Source organism: Sabethes cyaneus, chromosome 3 (assembly GCF_943734655.1).
Source record: "Sabethes cyaneus chromosome 3, idSabCyanKW18_F2, whole genome shotgun sequence".
Taxonomy (NCBI): domain Eukaryota; kingdom Metazoa; phylum Arthropoda; class Insecta; order Diptera; family Culicidae; genus Sabethes; species Sabethes cyaneus.
The window spans coordinates 120,276,255-120,295,778 of NC_071355.1; positions in this window are offsets into that span (position 1 = coordinate 120,276,255).

A 19,524-nucleotide genomic window follows, 5' to 3' on the forward strand; every position below is an offset into this window, starting at 1 on the left:
AGAGGGGTCTCAATTCACCATAGAAAAACCTTGTCTCCAAAACCACTTACATGTTAAATTTGGTTCCATTTGCTTGTTTAGTTCTCGAGTTATGAGGAAATTTGTTTTTCATTTGTATAGGAGCCCCCCTCCTAAAGTGGGAAGGGGTACTAATTCACCATAGAAAATATTCTTGCCTACAAAAACACCCACATGCTAAATTTAGTTCCATTTGCTTGATTAGTTCTAGAGTTATGAGGAAATTTGTATTTCGTTTGTATGGAAGTTAAAAAGGTAAGAAGTCCTATATTTATTTATTTGACTGATGTTAGGCTCTGCCCATTATCGATATTAAAAAAAAATGTTACATAGTTATTACCTACTAATTACAAATAATTTACATAAAATATTCTCAGATTATCTCTAATTTGCTTCTTGGTCAAGTCAACATTTATAATGTCACGATGATTGTTAAATGTGGTCATCATTCTATACATTGGCTTATTTCTGGCGTAATTTTGAACTCTATTTGTCAAACGAAATGGTCTAACACTTCTTAACGACGAACGTCCATCATTCGCGGTCACTTGGCTTAATAAATATGGCGAATTATACCTGCCGGCGAGTATGTCCTTTAAGAACAGAGCATCTGTCGTACGCCTTCTGCTCTCCAAACTATCCGTTCCAACCAATAAGCATAACGATTTATAGTTAGGCATCTCTCCGGTCCATCCTAAATTCCGCAGGGCATAGCGAATAAATTTCTTTTGGATTCGCTCAATTCGCTTTTTGTGCACTTCGTAGAATGGTTGCCATATTACACTTGCGTACTCAACACCACTTCATACCAAGGCATTGTATAATGAGATGATAGTATGCGGATCCTTTAATTCTCCACTGAGTCGTTTGATCATGCCAAATAAAGAATTTGCTTTTGCAACAACCTTTTCAGTATGCCGGATGAAGTTAAGCTCGCTGTCCATTTCTACCCCCAGATCGCATACATGGTCTCAAGTCCTAATTCATCACGGAAAAAATGGTTGCCTCCAAAAACACCCACTTGCCAAATATGGTTCCATTTGCTTGATTCGTTCTCGAATTATGAGAAAATTTGTATTTCATTTCTGTAGAAGCCCCCCCTCTTAAAGTGGGGAGGGATCCTAATTCACCATAGAAAATATTTTTGCCTCCAGAAACCTCCACATGCCAAATTCGGTTCTATTGGCTTGATTAGTTCTCGAGTTATGAGGAAATTTGTATTTCATTTGTATAGGAGCCCCCCTTCCTAAAGTGGGGAGAGGTCCTAATTCATCATAGAAAAAATTCTTGCCTCCAAAAACACCTGCATGCCAAATTTGGTTCAAATTTGGTCAATGAAATGGTCAAGTTGATTTTAAACCATTTCTTTGGTCCAATTGATTCTAGATACCGTAAAAGTACAAAGGAGACGTGCATGTGATTTTTTTTTTTTTTTTTTTTTTGTTTTATTATAGAGATTTTAAAATTAGATTTCATTCATCTCTTATTTACTATATTAGTTCTATTGTATAATTAAAATATTTTAACTTTAAATTTGGAATTTAGTTGCCTTTACGTACTTCAGTACTGCTTTTTCCTTTGAGCGTTCGTTTGCTAGGATTTCATAAAGCGATCCATTTATGTCGTGTAGCTGTCTTTCCTGGATAAATCCCTTACAATCGATCAACATGTGTTGAACCGTGGTCTGTACTCCGCAGTAGCAGCACATTGGCGGTGGGCTCTTTTCAATTATGTGTAAATGGGTGGTCCGAGTGTGCCCTATTCTTAACCTAGTTAAGATTCGTTGCTCTGATGCACATCTCCGGTCAACAAATTTAACCGGGTTGGGTTTAATTCGTCGTAGTTGTGAGCTGGACGGGTGCCATATTGCTTCCCATGCTGCCCAAATTTTATTTCCTATTTCACGTATTACGTCCTCAGATGGGATTGGTATGTCTAGTGGGGTATTTTTTCTTCCTGCGTTCGCGAGAGTGTCCGCCAGTTCGTTACCGTGTATGCCTGCATGTCCTGGGATCCAACTGAATGTTATGTTCCTTTTTTGAACTGCCCGTTCGATCTCTTGTATCCAAGGATGTTTCGACCGTCCCCCGTTGAGGGCTTCGAGGCAGCTTGCTGAGTCAGTGAGTATGATTACCTGCTCATCTTCTTTCACCATTGATACGGCCTTTTTGATTGCAAACGCTTCAGCTGAGAATATGCTGCAAAATCCCGGCAGCGCAAAACCAAGTTTTTGATTTTCTGTCGCAACACCAGCACCTACTTCTTCGCTATCCTTTGAGCCATCGGTGTATATTTGTTTGTGATCGGGGTATTTGTTTAGAATCATTTCGTTGAATGTTGGCTTCACTATTTCGCTGCTTGTTCCGGCTTTGATGCTTTTCTTTAAATCGTAGTCTATGGTAGGTTTTGCGACGAACCATTCTCTTGGGGTTAGCCTTTGAAGAGTACAAACTTTTGGTAGAGATATTCCAATTTTTGAATACAATATTGCGTTCAGTCTGTGTACAACGGGCAGCTCTTCAGCTTTTGGGTCTTTTTCTATTAGGCGAATTACCAATCGAGATAGACATTTTGTGAGCTGTAGTTTGAACGGGAGGCAACCTGCTTCAGCCAGAATGGATGAGATTGGGCTAGTCTTAAAAGCTCCAGAAGCCTTCCTGATAACGTCGTTGTATATTGGTCCTAAAATGCAGTCCATCGCTTCCATGTTGCCACTTGTGATTCCGATTCCAAAGAGCAGTTTCGATATTATTAATGCATGCCCCACATTCATGAGAGTTGATCTACTGCTTCGTTTAATACGGCAACCCAAGATGTGCATGATGTGGATACGTTTTGTACAGCTTTGCTTGACTATTGAGAGATGTTGCAGGAAATTGAGTTTTGAGTCAACTAAGACTCCAAGAATTCTCATCTTTTTAACGAGAGGTATTGGAATCTTATTGATTGTAATAGCTCTGCCGCGTTTGCGATGTCGCAGGCTGCACAGGTGCATGTGTTTCGACTTGGTTGGAGCCATAGCGAAACCTACACTGTCCGCCCATTTTGCGATGTTGTTAACGGCTTTCCTTAATCGCGTGCGCGCCCGACTGTGGTTCGTATCGTTTACGATAAGAGTTACATCATCAGCGTACAGCAAAACTTCGACATTTGGTGTTTGCATTTCAAATAATGGTTGAATTGCGACTAGGAATAAGGTGACTGACAAGATCGACCCTTGAGGTACGCCATTTTTGGCTGTACGTATACTAGACAGTAATCCGTTTGCTGCGACACGAAAAGTTCTATTAGACAGAAAGCTCTGCAAGATGTTGAACAGGCGACCCGAAATCCTCCATTTCAATAGGGTTTTTAGTATGGCCGGCCTCCAGGTTGTGTCATATGCCTTTGATATGTCCAGTGAAATAATCTCCGCGTGCTTACCATCGTTAGTGTTTAGGAAGGATTCCATATGAGCTAAGTGCGAATCGACTCCTTTTCCGGCACGAAAAGCATGTTGACGCCTATCAAGCCTTCCCTTTGTTTCTAGTTCGGTTATCAGCCGTCGGTTGACCATACGCTCAAAAAGTTTACCAGTGCAGCTTAACAAAGTTATCGGTCGGTACCCTTCAGGACTGCTGCGGTTCCCATCTGGTTTGGGGATTGGTATAATTATTCCTGTTTTCCATTGGTCTGGATATTCCCCGCTTTTCCATATTTGATTAAAAAGCTCCAATAATGCCAATTTGGAAGAGAGTGGAAGCTTTTGCAATAGTGGGTACCCAATGTTGTCTTCACCGGTTGATGTGCCGCCAAGTCTGTTAAGAGCCCACATAAGCTCATGAATTGTGAAGTCAACATTGAATTGCTTAAATGAGTTACTTCTCTCGTTTTTGCGAGGAATGGTTTCGATACGTGATTTTTTCTTCTGAAAATTGCTAGGATAATTGCGATCAGACGACTTCTTTTCGTATTCCTCTGCGAATGCTTCAGCTACCTCCTGTTCATTGGTAGTGAATCTACCTGAGAGGTTCAGGGCTATTTTATGTGTACTTTTTTTTCCTTGTAGCTGGTTGATACGGTTCCAAATTTGAGTCGTCGAGCTGCTTGGGTTGATACTCTGTACTAATTCCTCCCAGGTCTTTTGTTTAGCATCTTGGATTATTTTGCGACAAAGTGAACGAGCCAGTTGAAAGTCTTGTAAGGCTTTGCTCTTTTTGGGGTCATCATCATCGAGGCGGCGTAAAGTGCGCAGTAACTTGCGTCTTATTTTGATTGCTCTTTTGACCTCCTCGTTCCACCACGGGACCGATTTTCGTCCAGGCTTGCCGCTGGTCCTAGGAATACTTGTTTTAGCTGCAGTTATTATTCTTCTTGTAAATTCTTCAGCTGTTAAGAACTGACCTGGTTTGATAGTGCTACTTGTGAGCTCTTCGTATAGCTGCCAGTTCGCTAGCTCATAGAGCCATCTTCTCCGACGTATAGTTTCATTCTGTGCTCGCTGGGTATCTATTAGTATTGGCAAATGGTCACTGTCACTACAATCAAGTATTGTTCTCCAGAGGAACTTGTTGGCAATCGAAGAGGAACAAATAGAAACATCTAGTGCTTGTGTTTGCCCTGATACCGGATCTATCCGGGTATGTGAACCGTCGTTTAAGATTAATAGGTCCCGTTGAACCACGGTTTCGAGAATTAGATTACCTCTTGTCTGTGCAGCAGTTTTTGAATTAGTTTTCCTACTACCCCAAGCTGAATGATGCGCGTTGAGATCGCCCAAAATGAGCACCGGTTGCGGCAATTGGTCGATTAAGTTGCGTAGACTCTGGTCAGTATCGTTTATATTGGGTGGCAAATATATAGACATCACTGTTAGTTGTTCTGGTAGGTAGACACATACTGCGACTGCTTGAATTGTCGTTCGTAATTTGATAGTTTCGAAAGGTATGCCAGTTTTTATGGCTATTCCGACCCCTTGTCTGCCCTTATCTGAGCATGGGCCAAGTAGAAGATGGTAATCTCTGCCGAGATAGTTATCTGCTATAGTGTGTTGCTTGGCATTTGTTTCCTGTAGGCATACAATCTTTGGCTGGTATTTTTTAAGCAGTATTTGTAGTTCTTCTCTGTGGGAACGAAGTCCACACAAGTTCCATTGAATGGCGAAAGTTTCACATTGAGCGTTTTCCGTGTCCATCCATTCTGCATCGTCCGAAGGGAGATCTGGCAGGCCTGTTCTTTTGTCCAGAAGCGATAGTTCGTCTTGTTGTTGCGGGGTAGGTTGACAGGTTCGTTCATTTATCCTAGAAGGATTTGATTGCATGCGTGATATGCACGGTGTACAGGGTTTCTCTGGATTTTTAGACGTAGATGGCACTGATAGACAGTCACGAAGCAGCGCCGATGATTCAGCCTTTCTTTTGATAGTTGTGCATTTTTTCCGGTTGGCTTGTCTTTCATGTAGTGGGCCATCTTGGGGCACTACTAGTTGTTGATTTTTGTCTGTAAGGTTTGGAGCGTCCGTTGGTTTTCCCTTTATAAGAAATAAATTGGTACTTGCCTTGGATGCAAGCGGTTGCCGAGCACCAGCTGCCGCCGAGGGCTCATCGGGGGTGGCCGGGACATCCTCGGTCAGGGCTGGTGCAGGGCTATGCTTATTTGATGGTATTGACGTTTCAAATGTTGGATCTACTTCGTTGTGGTGTTTATTCTGATTAAGATCGGTCGAGTCCGGAGACTCATCATGCGGGAAGCTCTTTTTTGCCTGGGAGATATTTGTGATTCTTTCGTTCGTCATGCGTTTGTTTGGCTTACAACAGACTACAGCTGATCTTTCAGGAATTGGCATGCCGTCTTGGTATATACTCTTTTCTGAAAAATTTGCGGCTTCTGTAGGTATATTTTCGCTAGTATTTGAATTGATACTTGCCTGTGATAAAAACAAGTGCCTAGCACCAGCTGCCGCCGGGGGCTCATCGGTTGGTTCCGGGACATCCCCGGACAGGGCTGGTGCAAGGCTATGCTTATTCAAAGATGATGTTGTATGGTGTATTTTGTCGTTATATGCTGGCTTTGATACGATGCAGTTGATTTGCTTGTAGGTATTAATTGCCGCGCTGGGAAGTTTATGAATTCCAATGCGGCTAGCGTGAATTGCGGATAATTCGTCGAAAGTGCGTTTATTTTTAGAGATAACATTGTTTGGCCAGCAAGTCAATGATCAGCGTCGTCTTGGAGGTTTTCATCCATAAGAGACTCCTCTTGCCAAACTTCAATCCTGGTAGTCTCGTCGTCCGAGATGTTGAAAACAGTGAAATTATTGTCGGGTGTGTTAAACATTTGGTCATCGTCCTTGGTTTCATTCATATTTTGTTTCCTTGGAGGTGATGCGCATTGCTGTGAGTCAGTGCCGTGGCGTCGGTGCGGATGTTTCTTTTTTCCAGACGCCATATCTTCGGTTCGCGGTCGTTTTTGTTTTGCCAGCAATGTTGACTGGCTGGTTGCAGTTTCATAGTTTACATTTAATGGAAGGTTTTTAACACCGGAGGCTGGATTCATCATTGTGGTTGATTGGGAGGGTTTAACTGGCGGCTTCTGTGCACTGTTCGTTACGAAATTTTCTTTAATATAGTTTTTCAATTTCGTTACTATTTGTTCCAATGTGGCTATTTCTGCACTTTTCTTCTTCATTTCTACCAGCAAATTTGAAATTTCCTTGTCCTTCTCGGTCTGAAGTTCGTTGGTGGAGGCGGTAGTGGTTTCGGCATTTGCAGAGGGTGGTGGGGGTTTGGCAGCAGCTTGGGCATATGTGGTGAATAGTGGTGTACTTTGCACTCTCTTCCTGGCTTCTGGGAAAGGTATGTCTAGATCGATTTTGATTTTGATGATTTCTTTTTCCATTTTGTATTTCGGGCATTGGCGGTTGTTTGGTTTGTGGTTTCCTTTGCAGTTAATGCAAAACATGGCGGCACTACATTCCTCTTCTGTATTAATTTCATGTGTACCAGAACAATTAGTGCAGCGAACAGGGCCCGGGCATGATTTTCTAGCGTGGCCATACTTGAAACAACTGTAACACAGAAGCGGGCTCGGATAATACGGTCGCGTTGTACAACGGATGACTCCGATTTTAACATATTCCGGATATGTTGTCTTTCCAAAAGCGAGGATAATGGTAGATGTGTTTATTTCTTTGCCGTTGTCCCTTTCTTTAATTCGTCTGACTTCTATGACACCTTGTTCCTTAAGGTTTTCCAATATTGTAGCCTCATCAACGTCAATTAGCTCGTAACAGGATATCGCACATTTGCAAGTGTTCAATGTAGGATGTTTAACGACAGTGACATTAGTTCCATCAATCAATTTAGTCATTGCCAGCAATTTCCTGACCTGTACTGGATTTCTAATACGTAATGCATAACGTGTCATGTTTGCTTCACTCGATCCACTTTCGATATTTCCTCCGACGGCCATTTTGATTGAATCACCAACAATGAATGCGTTGGGAAGTTTGCCTTTGTCGGCAGCTTCTAATTGTAATATGGTTAATTGCCCGAAATCATTGCTGCTATCCATAAATTCTGGGATCAGTCGACGTGACCTTGAAAGGCCGCCTCCACTAGTGGAGGTCATAGCTCGCGGTCGTCACCAATAAATCGGCGTTGAAATATATATATTCACACTATAAACTTGCAAAGCTTGATTGCTCGATACAATAACCAGTCTAACTATAAGGTTTATAACAATGGGATAAAGATAACAATGAGATCTTCTGGATGTGGAGCTATTTGCTCATACGTCTGATCGCGGTGAGATGTACGATCCAACTGACGTGCATGTGATGTTAAAACAAGAATCCATTGAAAAGACCATTATAGGTAATCAAGAATGGATTTTGAGTATTTGAGAGTATTTGCAATCCCGCCAATAATGTATGATCGCCAAAGGGAACATTCGCAACAAAAGTCAGGGCTTTTCATTTTCGATGTGTTTAAGAACAAACTGAATGAAATATTTCTCTGGTCATTTCCACTCATACTCAGATTCATACTAAAATATGCGATTTTTGAGGCACTCGAAGCTAATCCCTGAATGTCAATGGTTGTGCAAAATGCAATGTCACATGCAATTTGTTATCGTAAGTATTTTATCCCAATCGATATGTCGAACTGTCATTCTATCTTCAGTTTTAGGTCTGACCACCCTCTCTGAGCCACTTGCATGTAACAAATGTGGACTAATTAAAGTCTTAATAAGATCTAGATTTATCGAAGTATGTTTTGTTTGCTTACGAAAAAACGAAAGTGATATTGGTATAATTTATGAACTGGCTCTTCCACTCAGATAGACGGAATTGAGCTCGAAACACTATTACTAGTTAATATATGTTCCTAAGTTATCTGCTATGAACCTATGTTATTTCGTTAATAACAACAGTTTTATATACATTGTCCATTTGACCCCAGTGAGTGTCCCAAACAAAATTTGAATGCCAAAAAATCATTATTTTTATTTTAACATATTTTAGCAAAACTTAAAAATAACGAATTTAAAATTAATCTTCAAACGACCTTATATTAATAGAGTCTTAGACCAGCGAAATCATTACACAATAAATTTATGCTGTTTCTTGTGCGCAGGCCAATCCTTCTCCTGACAATCACGTGAGCAATACGATGTATTCCAGCAACAATGTAAAACCGATTCATGTTCACAAGTGTTACACTGAAAGCAGAAAATATACTTTTTATAAGCAGTTTCACATCCTTTTACACTACATACCCATTGTTTGTGTTTCACTTCGGTAATTCGAGTGTTATATTCCGTTGAAAGTATTCGTATCTTTTGTTGCCATCGATTAATGTCTTCTTGAAGCGCATTCACAGCCAGCTGCTTAACCTTATCGATATCATTTATTTCATCAAGCAGTAGTTTTAACTAAAACATGTAATTTATAATTTTTACGTTATTCATAATATAATTTATACAGTGGTCCAAAAACGAAAATCAATCGGAAACTAGCTGTTGCGACTAAATGACCGCACAATCTTCGACAAAGTTGTTCCACCTTAAAAATGTAGAATTAACGGCCAAGCTCCAGATTGACTCGTAAACACACAGCGTAGACTAAGTTTGACGTAGGATTACGTCTTACAGCAAGGGTTGGGATAGGGTGTCATTCCAAAAAATCAAAAAATGCAAGCGTCACGAAAAAATGATAGGTTTTAAGCGCTATAAACATAGCGGGTATCAAATGAATTTTCAATATTTTTGCGTCGATCGATCGGAAAATCTTCCACGCATCAACTCCAACAAAAAACCTATTGATTTCAAAGTACGCCCAATGAAAAATTGTGAACGCCGAAACATGGACTGTTACGTGATCATCATTATGTTCAAAACCTTCCTTAACTAATATTTATACCTGCGTGATGTGCAGAATTTTCCTCATTCTCTTCACACGATTACGAACGGGCGGGTCCGATTTATGATTTATGTTTACTCGCGGTTTTCCTATGTTTGTTTTTGCGGTGTAGCTCTTTTGCACCAAAACTGTTCGTTTTCGATTGTTGTGCTACACTTTTGCTACACTCTCTTTTTGCCTTTCTACTAAATGACTATATATAATTCATTTTGGCAGTTACGTAACTATGAAAGCATACCAGGTAACCAATAAGCATCACCAATGCTATTCAAATACAGGCCAATAAGCATTTAAGTCGCCTTAAATACTACTTAAATGCTATTTTGGCAAAATATACAGCTACTTTACTGTTAACCTTCTTATAGTGCTGACAATGCTAATTTACAGCTAATTACCGACACGAAGAATTTGAATACAATTTTGGATGCCAATTTACAACACCTATGCTGTCAAAAAGCTAACATACAATAACGTGCTGTAAAAAATGCCAGATACGACGATTTGCTGCTTACGTTAAGGCTTATTAGTTACTATAGTATAGTATACTTTAGTATAGTTAGTGGAATGGGTAATTTAATATACAAATTTGCAATTTTTCCTCACAGTAAAGTAGAAAATAACTCTCATTTTGCGAAAAACCTTAAGCGGAATGTACCATTTCACGGAAAACTTTTTTGTGGAAAGTACCATTTCGCGATCCTCTCCTTACTCGCTGTCGCTCGTTCCAGAAACCCAGGTAGACCTAGGAAAATAAATAAACCTAGACAGTAGTGATTTCTGCGGGGAGTTGCCTCCCCACAATGGGCGGTGCTTCCGACGGCGGGTCGCCGGCAACACTCGCGGCCGTCTCGTCCTGAATGATCTAGAGTTACTATAGATAGTTTTTGTGGTATTGTTTTTGATTAATGTTTTATGGAAGAGTCTCGAATTTCTCGAGTTCGATTAGTTTTTGAGTTTCGCAAAAATTTCTGTTTTATTTGTATGAGAGTCCATATCCCCCTACCACAGGGGTGAGGGGTCTCTAACTATCATAAAATAAATTCAAGACTCAAAAATCTCCTACATGCTAAATTTGGTTCCATTGGCTTGATTAGTACTCAAATTATAAGGAAATTTGTATTTCATTTGTATGGGAGCCCCCCCTCTTAAAAGGGGAAGGGGTCGTAATACACCACAGAAAAAAAATCTGCCATCTAAAACTCCCACATGCCAAATTTGGATCCATTGGCTTGATTAGTACTCAAATTATAAGGAAATTTGTATTTCATTTGTATGGGAGCCCCCCCCCCCTCTTAAAAGTCGTAATTCACCATAGAAAAAATTTCTGCCATCTAAAACTCCCACATGCCAATTTTGGTTCCATTTGCTTGATTAGTTCTCGATATAAGAGGAAATTTGCATTTCATTTGTATGGAAGACCACTCTCTTAAAGGGGAGATGGGTCATAACTTGCTTTCTAAAGAGGAGAGGAGTCTTAATTAACCATAGAAAAACCTTGCCTCCAAAACCACTTACATGTCAAATTTGGTTCCATTTGCTTGTTTAGTTCTCGAGTTATGAGGAAATTTGTTTTTCATTTGTATCGGAGCCCCCCTCCTAAAGTGGGAAGGGGTACTAATTCACCATAGAAAATATTCTTGCCTACAAAAACACCCACATGCTAAATTTAGTTCCATTTGCTTGATTAGTTCTCGAGTTATGAGGAAATTTGTATTTCATTTGTACAGGAGCCCCTCCTCTTAAAGTGGGGAGGGGCCCTAATTCACCATAGAAAATTTTCTTGCCCTCGAAAACCTTCACATGAAAATTTGGTTCCATTTGCTTGGTTAGTTCTCGAGTTATGAGGAAATTTGTATGGAAGCCCCCCTCTTAAAGGGGAGAGGAGTTATAATTCCCCTTATAAAGAGGGGAGGGTTCTCAATTTACCATAGAATAAATTCTTGTCACCGAAAACACCCACATGCCAAATTTTGTTCTATTTGCTTGATTAGCTCTCGAGTTATGCAGAAATTTGTATTTCATTTGTATGGGCGCCCAAAAACCTCTACATGCAAATTTTCACGCCGATTGGTTCAGTAGTGCACCTTCCAGCATTGCACAAAGGGTAGGAGTCACGACAACTTGTTAAGCGTAGCGTAAACCCCCCCCCCCCTTCTTTTCTACTCTTTCCTCTCCATACCCAAAAAAATCCTTCTTCATTACTTTCCCTTACCGTCCCTTCATCAATTGTAGTACCATCGTTTCAAAAAAATATTAATATATGCCTGACCGCATTTCAAGGTCATGACTAAAATCACGAGGGTTGGTCGAAAGAAAAGCAGTTGTTTTAAGCATATAGGTATCGTGGTGTATAGGATTGAAAATTAATAAGTTTTTTTCCAAATAAATTTATACAAATTTCAAACAAATTTTACGCATATGGGACCGACTATCGAAAAAGACAATCGCTGAAAAACGGCTATATTTTTCAACCTTAAGCTTGCTTAAGGTGCTGCTTTTGCATTATTTTTTACCTCATCTTACTACCGAACCCTCTATTGGGTAACATCGTAAAAAGGATGTGATCAAGTTAATGGCTATTTTTTCATGAAAATATATACAAAAGAAACTCAAGTTTTGATTTTCATGCAAAAATAAGAAGAGCTTAGCTGGAGAAGTGCCAGCGAAGGAAAAGCCTAATTTCTCTATTTCGTTTTTATATCTGATGTTCTCAGTTATGTTTTCATTCCAGATATAGGGTAAAGAACCGGTCTTAAGCAGTCTAAGCGGGTCACAGATTGTTTTACCAAAGACAAACAGACATAACACTCGTTTTTCATTCTTCGTACCGATTAAACCATCATTTCAAATTTGGGCCTAGTTGGGAATGTCTCCGTTTTGGTCAAAGTGGCGCTTTTTGACGAAGGAAAGGGAATTCACCATAAAAAATACTTGCTACTTCGAGGAATACTCCTATTGTTATTTGATATTTGGGAATGTCGATCATAGATGGTGCTAGTGTTCAGGCTAAATGTGTGGTACGATAATTTTTAAAGATTTTTCTTCCAAGAGTTATGTCTGTTTGCCTGTGGTTTTACCTTATTACAAGCGATGGGTTGACTAAGTGGGGGATATCAGCATACCAATCTTCTGGCTACTTTTAGTTCTTCAAGCTGTTACCATTGGATGAACTATTCTTGAGCTAAACTTTTGATTTTTCGCTTTAAAAGTTGGAGCGATGGAACTAATTTTGATCAGACCGAACATATTTTAACCCCCAAGGTGCTTTTTAAGCAGTCCCGAAATCTGAATTTTTATACGCCCCATGAAGCGGTGCGTGAGGATATGTTCGCTCTAAACGTAGACAATATTGTTAAGAAAATGTGTCTAGATGAGGGCACTTGGAACGTCATCAATAGATCGATTTCAAGAATTGTGGTTGAGCTGCAACGAAAATGGAGGGCAGGTCAGCAAGTTGACAACGCCTAGCTTTGATGATGAGCGTATAGAGGACAATGTGGCCCACTGAATGGACGTCTCTAGGCCGCATATGACACACAGATCAAAAGCAACGCGATTCTGGACGCGGTAAAACCCTAGACGGACTCATACAGTACTGGACAATATAAAGTACGCACCCGCTCTCATACTATATAACACGCGGTATCTTTTTTATTGTCAAACATATGAACTCGGTATATTTGGACAAATTATAGTATTTTCAACGCTTTAAACGATTTATGTATCGTTAAATATAAACATTAGCTATTTTGATCAAGCTATTGTATAGTTCATGAAAAAGTCAATTTTTAGTTGGTCATAATAAAGTACGCACTACTAATATAATGACTGCACAACGCCGCCTACTGCATACGAATAGTTTCCTCGCCATCACACCGTAGCGAAGTGTCAAAACAAATTGTTTGTGATTGATTTTTCATTACTGGTGTGCGTTTTTATCTGGTACGATGTCAAAAAAGCAAATTTGTGAAGATATCCGTAAATTTATCGTTAAAAATCGTAAGGAAGGTTTCTTGAATATAGAAATCGCTCGAAGATATGAAATTAGTGAGGCATGAGTACGAAAAACATTGAAAAAATATGAGGAACTTGGAAGCGTGAAAGACCGGACTGAAAGAGGAAGAAAGCGGAGGACTACAACCAGTGATGATCGCCTGATTCGTCGAAAAGTGGCTAAAGATCCGTTCTCTACCAGCCGAGTAATCCGAGAAAATACGAACTTAAATATTTCCGAACGAACTGTTCGTAGAAGACTGAAGGAAATGGGATTTAAAAATGGATTTGCTCAACGAAGGCCATTTATCCGAAATGTTACAGGTTTGTTTATTTCATATTCAATATTTGTTTTTAAGTAATATTAATTTGTATAGAATCGAACGTCTTAAATTTGCTCAAAAATATATCGACAAACCTCTGGAGTATAAAGCCTCTGTATAAAACATCTTCTGAAAGTGCATCTATAAAGCTAATTTTTGTTCGATCACTATGAATAGTTATCTACTATAAATAATGAGAAAAGCATGAAAGTTTCAAGATGTGGTAAGTGCGTACTTTATTTCGTCCAGTACTGTATGTGTGGGGGATGGGATCTTTCCCGAAATAGTCCCTGAACCTAGATGAACAATATTCAGAGTGGCAATTGAAAAAATCCTGCGATGGTGACTGTACGAGGTGCGCGTTATGTTGGAGGGCACTTCCTTATCAGGTCACGTCTCGACAGTTGGAGAAATCCCGCTACGGAGGTCATATGCTTGCTGTTAGAGGGCACTCCTAATTTGGCTCACGTCTCTACGGCTAGAGTTCCTGCGAATGCGGTCGCGATGCTAGCTACACTTACGCAAAGAAATCCTGCGAGGGTGGCCGTGAAGAGATGGACATTAAGATGGTCGCCATCTCAGCATCGGTGCACGTCTCGACAGGTAGCGGAGTAGTGCACAGGCACGCCCTCCTTCCGAAGTAATGCCTAGCGGCAGTCACGGGAGGATGTAGCGCCAGAAGCAGTGTGGTCTTCAGTGGGTTAGAGTCTCACACCTTGCCACGTGATGCAGTGCATCATCAGTGTGCCTGGCATTGAGCTTTTCCTCACGATAAAAAAAACCGATTTAATCCACCTATTGGTGAAAGGAACCTTTGATGAGGCGCAGAAAGAATCTCTCATTTGCACATTGGACCTTTTGAAATATTGCTCGTCAAATATTAGGATTAGAAAGAAATTATTTTCACATTCGTATTGCAATCAAAATAGTCGAGTAAAAAATGGCTTTTTTTAGCGTTTTTCGCTGGAAATGATCATATAGAAATCGACACGTCTTCGGCACTTAATTTCACTGTTTGTTAACGGTGTGCTAGTTATCATCCATATGCATCCTAGCAATAAACAATCTACAGAGTATATTTTAACCTACTAAATAACTTTATAGAACATAGGAAAGCAATGAAAACATCGTGTGCAAAATTTTTGAGGAGAACTGATTTTACTGACGCAGTTAGCGTCGGGGTACAATGCTAGCCTAACAAGCCAGTCGTCGTATGTTCGAATCTCGACCGATCGGTGCCGCTATAGAGTTAATAAGATCTTTGCCCTAACCCCGTAATTTTCCTGTACTCTAATAACCGGCTGCGAAGTCTGTAAAGAAGGGTCAAGTTCTGAAGACGCTTACACCCATGGCTCTGCTTTGCTTGATTTTAGGGGTTTCTTTAACCGTTTTTTTGTATTGTTTATGCAGGGAGAAAATCTTCATAGACAGCACCTTCGCGGTGCCGAATAGGATTCACATGGTGCCAACATGCGCCTACCTACTAAAAACTATCCTGCTGCCCGTTCCTGAACCCCTCCCGGAACTACCGTTAGGTTTTACTTCAGGAGGGAGGACGTGCCGAAGCACTCCGACTTGTCCGTTGCGTGTGTGAGTTCACACAACACCCTTGCCCTTGCATACCGCCACTACCCTTCACCTAGGGCCTGGGCTGCCCAATCAGCCCATTACTGACCCTAGCAAGCTATGTCAGGCCCTGTCGTTGCAGCCGTTCTTGCCGTTGCAACTCCGTTATCACCGCCGTTGCCGCCCTATCGACGGCACCCCATGCGCGCTGCTCAGCGCACATTCTCTGCACAATGTTGTCGGCGTTGGTGTCTTCCCCAACGACCGCAAGCATCGCCCGCCGAGTGGATGTAAACCGCGGGCAGTGAAAAATCACATGCTCCGCCGTTTCCTCGGCTACCGTACAAACGGGGCAAAAGGGTGAATCTACCCGCCCGCGTGTATGTAGATACTTCTTGAAGCATCCATGACCCGACAGAAACTGGGTAAGGAAAAGTTTACCTCACCATGCCCTCTGCCGATCCAGGACGATATGTTCTGGATCAGCCTATGGGTCCACCTACCATGGTCGGTGCGATCCCATTCCGCCTGCCAACGCCTAATAGAGTCCAGCCTAACTCTGTCCCTAGCGCCCCTGATGTTCCTCTGCCTGTGGCACTCGATATCCTCACCTAGGAGTATGCATATTGGAATCATGGCTGCAATAACCCCAATCGCATCCAACGATATGGTACGGTAGCCGCACGCAACGCGCAATGCTAACAGCCTGAACACCTTGTTCAGACTTGCCTGATTGCGCTTACTCTCCAAAGCCGGGGCCCACGCCGGTGCACCGTATCGTAACACCGACATGGCAACGCTGGCCATCAGGCGTCTCTTACTGCTGCTAGGACCGTAGCCGTTCGGCATGATCTTAGACAGCGCAGTGACCGCCGTTGACGCTTTACCACAAGCATAATCCACATGGCTGGTGAAGTTCAGCCTGTTGTCTGTCATGACACCCAGGTACTTCACACTTCGTTTGGAGACAATCACCTGTCCCCCCACTATTACTTTTGCCTCTAGGGCCGACTTTCGGTTGCTGACCATCACAGCTTCCGTCTTATGGTGGGCCAATCGCAGATTGACGCCCGCCATCCAACCCTCTATTATGCTTATGGCTTCTGATGCCAGCATTTCCACCTCCTCCAGAAACTCGCCTACCACTGTAAGGACGATATCATCGGCGAAGCCAGTGATATCGACCCCAGTGGGTAGTTCGAGCCTCAGCACCCCATCGTACATGGCATTCCAAAGCGTGGGGCCGAGAATCGAACCCTGTGGAACACCCGCTGTCACTCTGTACCTCTTCGCCCCGTCCGCCGTGTCGTACACTAGCGTCCGGTTCTCAAAGTAACTCTTAAGCAACCTGCATAGATGATCCGGTACCCTCATCCTATGCAGCGCTAACGCAATTGCACCCCAGTTAGCGCTGTTAAAGGCGTTTTTGACATCGATTGTGACTATGGCACAATACCTGTCGCCTCGCCTTTTCCGTTTCATAGGCTTCTCGGCCCTCTCCACTACGGACTTCATGGCATCTACAGTGGACTTCCCCTTACGGAAGCCAAACTGCGTGTTTGCCAGTCCGACATCACTTTCCGTCACAGGCGTTAGCCTGTTTAGGATTACCCGCTCTAGCAATTTGCCTAGCGTGTCCAGTAGGCAAATTGGCCTGTACGACGAGGGCTCACCAGGTGGTTTCCCCGGCTTTGGCAGCAGTACCAATCTTTGGACTTTCCATTTGTCTGGAAATTCGCATACCTCTAGGCAACTCTGAAGCGTCTCTCTAAACATATCGGGATATGCTTGGATCGCCGCTTTGAGTGCCTCGTTCGGAATCCCGTCAGGACCGGGCGCTATCTTCGTTTTTAGACCCCTGGCAATTACGATGAGTTTCTCATTCGTGACCGGATTGAGGACATCATTCGATTGACCGTACGGGGTCGGAGGCCACCAAACTGGATCGTGTTGCGGAAAGAGCCCTTCCACGATGACTTTCAGCTTTTGGGGGCAGGTTTCCTGCGGCGCAGATGTACCCTTCATCTTTTTCATTACCACCTGGTATGCACCTCCCCAGGGGTTTGAATCCGCATCGCGACATAGCTCCTGGAAACAGGATTTCTTGCTACGCCTAACCTCCTTCTTAAGCGCCGACCTTGCCGCTCTAAGATCAACTCCCCGAGCTTCAGCATCTGCATCGGTCCGGGCCCTCTGCGCTAGCCTTCTCGCTCTGTGGCACCTGGAACGGAGCTGGGCAATGGTATCACTCCACCAGTATACCGAGCGACGACCGTTCATTGGCTGCCCCGTCCTAGGCATAGTGGTATCACATGCCCGTACTAGGACGTTGGTCAGCTCACGAGCACTCAGGTTCGAGCGGGTGCTCTCTGCACTGAGTGCTTCAACGAACAGGTCTTTGTCGAAGGCCTTCACTTTCCACCTACTCCCTGTCGACTTCACCCCGCGTGGCCGTAGCGCCCGTCGTTCAATCGTGTACCGTATAGCTTGGTGGTCGCTATGCGTGTACTCATCTGACACCCTCCAGCCCATGTTGGCAAGCAACGTTGGGCTGCAGAAGGTGATGTCGATGATCGATTGTTGTACCCCCCTACAAAAGGTACTGACGGATCCCACGTTAGCCAGACTTACATCTAGCTTGGACAGAGCTTCCAGCAAGCTTTGTCCCCTCGGAGTAGTGCACCTGCTATCCCATTCGACAGCCCAAGCATTGAAGTCTCCTCCAATGACAACGGGCTTGCGGCCCGTGAGTTCGTCGGTGAGCACGTCTAGCATCCGGTCAAACTGCTCCGGCGACCACCTAGGTGGAGCGTAGCAGCTACAGATGCAGACGCCATCGACCACCGCGATCACGAACCCCTCTTGGTCGGACGACACCACCTCCTGGATCGGGTATCTACCCATCACGGCGATCGCTGCCATCCAACCCTTATCGATAACCCAGTTAGCGCCTCCACGGGGGACCCGGTAGGGATCCGCGATAATGGCAATATCGCACCCCGTCTCGGCTGCCGTTTGCCAAAGCAACTCCTGTGCCGTTTCACAGTGGTTTAGGTTAATCTGTATAACCTGCACCCTTATCGTTGCAATGCCCGCCTATAAGCCGCACACAGTGGGCCACCTGTGGCATGCTTATTTCCCGCATCGACTGTGCAGAGCATGCACCTGGGGGGTTTGCTACATCCCCTGGCGAAGTGGCCATCTTCGCCGCACCGCCTGCACAGCTTGGACCGATCGGGGGCCTTACACTTGACCGCCCGATGGCCAAAGCCCATTCACCTGAAACAGCGTTCGATACGCCGTTTCGACACCAGTGTACACACTGACCATCCTACCTTAATTTTGCCAGACGCCAACATCTTGTTGGCGATTGCCTCTGGCACGTTTAAGGTCGCAGTTTGCATATCACCGTATGCCTTCCTCAACCGGATGTCTGCGGGTGCCACATCAACCTTAAGCTGATCCCGCAGAGCATCACTCAGGTCCACTGTCGACGTAATCTCGTCGAGGTTTTTGCACTCGACCAGAACACGCTGCGACAGCGCCTTTACCTGGCCCGCTTCGCCCAGGGACTGCTCTACCAGTTTCTGGTAATTCGAACTCTGGACCGTTGGGTCCTTTTTGAGTTCGAAGAGCATATCCCCTGCCTGGGTTCGGCGGGTCTTTACTACGTTGGCCCCAAGCTCCTGCAACTTGGGGTCCACTCGAACCTTACGCAGTAGTTCGGCGTACGACAGCTCACCTGTCAGCTTCACTACTAAGGCGTCGCCCTTATGGACGCGCCTTGGCTTTGGCTTTGCAGCCGCAGCCTCGCTCGGTTTCGGCCTCGGCGGTTTAGGCGGTTTACGCCTAACCACCTGCCATTCCTCCTCCCCGGTCCCGGAAGCACCATCCGGGACCGCCTCCGCACGTTCGCTGGTAGAGGCGCGAGCCGAAGTCCGCTGCCTCTTGGCTACCAGCGTTGGTCCAAGGTCGGGCGTAGCCGCCTTGCGCTTGGCAAGCGGCGTACGCGCCTGACTAGGCATGGCCACAGCCTTAGCGGCTATGACCAGAGCTTCGGCGATTTCGCATCGCTGCAGAAGCTCTTGCCTCTCCACCTCGGCAGCTATGACGGTAGAGCGGAGGCTCACCGCCAGCTTTTTAATGTCGAGGTGGACATTTGACCTTGAGTTGATGAACGAGTACAACTCGTCCACCAACTTTTTGGCTTCGCCCTCAGGAGGG